Source organism: Lactuca serriola, chromosome 1 (assembly GCF_051521515.1).
Source record: "Lactuca serriola cultivar US96UC23 chromosome 1, Lser_US96UC23_V15, whole genome shotgun sequence".
In the NCBI taxonomy this organism is placed as follows: Eukaryota; Viridiplantae; Streptophyta; class Magnoliopsida; order Asterales; family Asteraceae; genus Lactuca; species Lactuca serriola.
This window is the reverse complement of record NC_136408.1, coordinates 7,367,903-7,372,145: the sequence shown is the minus strand read 5'-3', so window position 1 is coordinate 7,372,145 and position 4,243 is coordinate 7,367,903.

Below are 4,243 nucleotides of genomic sequence, written 5' to 3'. Positions count from 1 at the left end.
GAAGATGACTATGTTACTAAAGTGGCTTGGTATGTAAGGATTGGTAAGGAATGATTTCGAGGACAAAATCTAATTTAAGTGGGGTAGAGTTGTAAATCCCCGTTTATTTATTAAATCAACAAATAAAATAATGAGCGAGTAGTAGCCCTAAAATAAATAATTATATATCAATGGATTGTCTCGAGGGGCTAATTGTCAAAAATTTAGAAGTGGAGGGTTGAAGGGTAAATTCTGAACCTTAATTGGAAAGAATTTGTCAAGCAAGGGGAGGTTTTGTTAATTATGGATTAGCTTTGTAAAGATTTTAGAAGATAGGGGCTATATTGTAAATCTCGGATCTGGTTTGTAAAGTATTTAGTTGGTGGGGGTTGAAAGTGGAAATATGGGATTTAATTTAAAGAGAACTTATGGGGAGGGACCAATTCTGTCATTATGGAAATAATGCTTATGGGGCTCGGGAGTATATAACCGTTGCCTACCCTAACCCTAAGGAGAACCTCTCCAGCAGCCATGGGAGAAGTCAGCCGCCATCACCTCCCTTCTGTTCGCTGTTCCGATCAACCAAAGACCGTCGAGACCATTGTTTCCGGTGACGCTGTGAGTGGCTTGGAGGGCCACCGAGACCGGAGATGTTTCCCCGACGAGTGCCGACGAACCCGAGGCATGCTGAAGAATCGATCGACTGCCTCCTAGCCTCCACCGTTCTCATTCTTCTTCTCCTTCTTCAACCGCCGCATGGACCGACTGCCGCCTACGCCGTCAGTGTAGCCGCAACCCGCCGCCGTCTCGTGTTGCTGCCGCCGCCACCCGCCTCAGGAGGGTGTTGGGTTTATTAGTCCGAGCCAAAGGAAGTGTTTGTTGTGTATGGTGGTGTTCTGAATCTCGAACAAGGGCTTGATGTGCGTGTTGATCAACTGGAAACCAAAAGGGACCACCGCCACCACCGCGAGGTGGTGGCTTCCATCGTGAAGCAGCCTTTGCCGCCACCAGCAGGGTGGCTGGATGTTTGCAAACAGAAGTTTGGGTGGGTGTGTTTCTGTTTTCTTTGGTATGTTGTGTGTATAGTCCAGATCGGCCGGAAAAGCCGTTGCCATCTTCTACCACCACCGGCCACTATAGGATGGCTGTGTGTGTGTGTGTGTTTATGTTGTTTAGTGTTTGTGTTTATTTCGAGTTTTAGCATTGTATCATGTAATTGGAAAAGGAATAATGAGAAAGGAATTCGAAACCACCACCGTGAGGTGGTGGCTGCCGCCACCGGCTGCCGTGTCGGGTGGCGGTGTGATTTGATGGTGTTTGGACTTGTTTGGATGATTGGACAAAGGACTAAAACCCTAATGGGCCCAATGAAGCTTAATGGACTCTAATGGACCCTAATAAAACCTTAATGGGCTTAATGATATTCTAGTGGGCTTAATAGGCCCAATAAAGCCCTAATTGATTTAAAAGCCCAACAAATTAATTAATGGACTAGTATTGGGTTGGAAACCCTAATTAGGGGGAATTAATCGGGACACACGGGAATTATTTAATAACTGGAGATATTAAATAATAATCATTGGCAAAGACTAATCTAAGCAATATGGGACTTAATGGATTAAGTCCTTAATGGATTAAGTGCTTAATGGGTTAAATAGGAAACTTAAACCTAATCATCATTTTATGTGAAACCCTAATTTCATTTGGGTTTATGGTTGGGCCTTTCTGTTGGGCCTTAATGATTGGGATATCAAATGGGCTATCCAAGATCAAGCAAATGGTCTAGAGCAATTTAATGGGCCTAGGGTAAGGCCCAAGTAAGGGGCTTGGGCCCAATTTAGAAAATTGGGCCATAGATGGGCCATAGTTTGGGCCTTAATGAGTATATGATGTTGGGCCTCAGAATGAGACCATGTATAGGCCTAGGCCCAATTTGGAAAATTGGGCCATGTGTTTGGCTTTGATTCCTAATTGACTTTGTGTGACAACCCGAAATTTCCATTCTGTACAAACTATATCACTTCAATAGAAGTTATAGCAGTCACAGTTAACTTTCAGACTTTTCGCGTAAGTTTGAGTAATTCAGGGTTTACACTTCAGGAAATATCAGGAGAGTGGGTGCACTATGGTTTGGTGCAACACTGTTATTCCAACACCCTATTATATTAGAGATCATTTCAGGAATAAAAATATTTTATGCCAAAAATATCTCAGGACTATAAATAGAATTCTGAACCAAATTCATTCATTATTCACATTTCCAACTAGAGAAAAGCCATTTTCTCTCTCACGGATCTTCGGGTTTTTATACCAAAACGTGAGTAACTCTTTCTAGTAGTGTTAGAAAGCTTTATATGTAGTTATAACATGATTTAGAAGGCTAAATCACTAGATTTAGGAGTTTACTCCCCAAGGTGTTCTTGGGCGGTAAACTCCCGAAACGAAGCCTAGACCGACCCTTGTGTTATGCTACTTCCTTAGACTCATTTATATGTGTGTTAGGGACATGAAATCAAGCAAGAACCACCCAAGTTTGGGAGTTCACGGCCCAAGAGTTTCTTAGGCCATAAACTCCAAATTCAAGCATCAAATGGTGCTTTTATGGCACCTAAAGCCTTGGGCTTTTACCTAGACTTGTTCCCAATAAATCAAGGGCCTTAAACACATAAGAATCACCTTTCAAATTGAGTTTACGGCCATGACATGGTTCATGGGCCGTAAACTCCTTAAAAGGGCACCAAAGTGTGCCTAATGCCTTCACATGCTTTAGATAAAAGTCTAGAACCTATCCTTCATATGCAAGAGGCTTGAAAACAACAAAAACACCATTCCAAGGGAGTTTACGGCCGTAAACTCCAAAGGAAATGGCCTTGGGGCCGTAAACTCCTCTAGGGAGTGTTTCTATGCCTTAAACCCTTCCAAGAATTTAACCACCAAGTTGGAATAATTCTAGGAATCATTTGGAACTTTAAAACACACAAAACACCCATGGTTGGGAGTTTACGGCCATAAACTCAAGAGTTTACAACCGTAAACTCCATGTGTGTTGGTATATGAGGAGTAAACTCATATATGGGGTCCTTTGGAACCCTAAACACAAGTGCCTTGTCCCACAATAGCTTAGATGCAATCCTTAGGGCTTAAAACACTTATATAAAGTGTTTATTATGTCTAGGATGTCTTAACATTATCAATTAGTAATTTGAGACTAATTGAGTGCATATATGTGTGATTATATGTTCATTAGGATCGTAGTGTGTGTGTAAGTCCTCGCTTGACACCTAGCAATCCTATATCGTTCAGTTCATCCCAATCACCAACTACAGGTGAGTTCATACCCCTTAATCAATGTTTTAAATGATTTTAAATGCTTTAATGGGGGGGGGGGGGAATACAAGTAGAAAACAGTATGTTATTAAATCAATCTTATGTATTTTATAACTGTGTTTTCACTCAGTAGATTTCACATATTTCAAAAGGTGTCACATGAAATGGTTTTCTATCTTAAAATACTTTGATAACAAAAGTATTAGTTTTGAAATGTTTATTAAAATGACATCAAGTCACTCTTAATTATTGTTCAAAACTCCTAGATATCTTGCAAAACCATTATTTTACCTTCTTGAATCAAACTATACTTATGCTCATATGTTCATTTATATGTTAGAGATTATAGTTTTCATCCTTCGTTCAGTTTCCCACACCCTGGTGTATCGAGGGTGCATAAATCTACTTGAACAACCACTTACTTTCCAGTTAATTATCATAGGGATAGTTAGAAGAAACAAAACATTATTCCTATTACAAGGAATCACATAAGAGTCAGTTCATTCATGAGTCTATACCAGTACATTACCTGATACATGAGTACATTTACAGTTGATTACATGATACCTGAGTACGTTTACATATACTTACATGATACATGATCACGCTTACATGAAAACATTACATGAATACCATACAGGAACACTGTTACTTAGGTGCATTATCCTGTATTTACTTACCTGGATACTTGTACTTAGAACTATGAGGATGATTTATTAGTACTTACTGTGTAAATTATCTTTCCTATCCCGGTTCAATGGGATAATTCGGCGGGACTTACCATTCCGAACCCCACTGATTAGCACCAGTGGTCGATGAATGTCTACGGATGTTTAAGGTTGTTACTTACTTAGTAGTCAGTGACGGGACTAACCATCCCTCTGTCAAACTGTTGCAACAGTGGATGAGATGTGAATCTTCGGAGGATCATTAGGTT